Genomic DNA, 673 nt, shown 5'->3' on the forward strand with positions numbered 1-673 from the left:
CGCAAGCTGGAAGGGCAGTTAGATCTCCTCCCCCTCTCAGGTTCCTCCTCCCCCTTTCCTCCCCTCCCCTGGCGTCCCTCCCCTCCTTTCAATCTTTCCCTCCCTCTTTCCCATTTCTCTCCCCCCTCCCTCTTGTTATTAAGGAGCACAGCAGCTGGCCTGACCAAACTTCAAACACGATCCCCCGCTCCCCACCCCCAACTCCTCTCCCTAGTTCTCCGAGGCCCTCTCCCTCTATCCAGCCCCGCATGCTAGGGGCCCCGGATAGGGGAACCCACAAACCCCATGGATTCCTATTGATTCTCTATCCTTTCTGACATTCTGTAGGCATACCATGGGGGCCTAAGGGGAGGGGGTGTGCCCTCTAACTACGGAGGCTTGCAATGTGATCAGGAAAACAGTCCACTTCTCAAGATTCAGGTAGATTGATTTAACATGTGGATGATAACTTAGAAGTAGACCCCTGAATGGGGAATAAGGAAAGGCTGATCTGAGAAAATTGCAACCTCACAAACCCAGGGTTAAAGGTTATGTCCCTGAAGCTTGGCCTCCTGATAACTTTCAAGCTGTTTTCCGGCTCCGCGCCACGTGCGTGGAGAGGAAGAGGAGGAAAGGGTGGATGTTGGAGGGAAGGGCTGCTTCTCAAGCCTGGTAAAATATGACCCTCCTGAGG

Source organism: Arvicanthis niloticus, chromosome 9, assembly GCF_011762505.2.
Source record: "Arvicanthis niloticus isolate mArvNil1 chromosome 9, mArvNil1.pat.X, whole genome shotgun sequence".
Lineage (NCBI taxonomy): Eukaryota > Metazoa > Chordata > Mammalia > Rodentia > Muridae > Arvicanthis > Arvicanthis niloticus.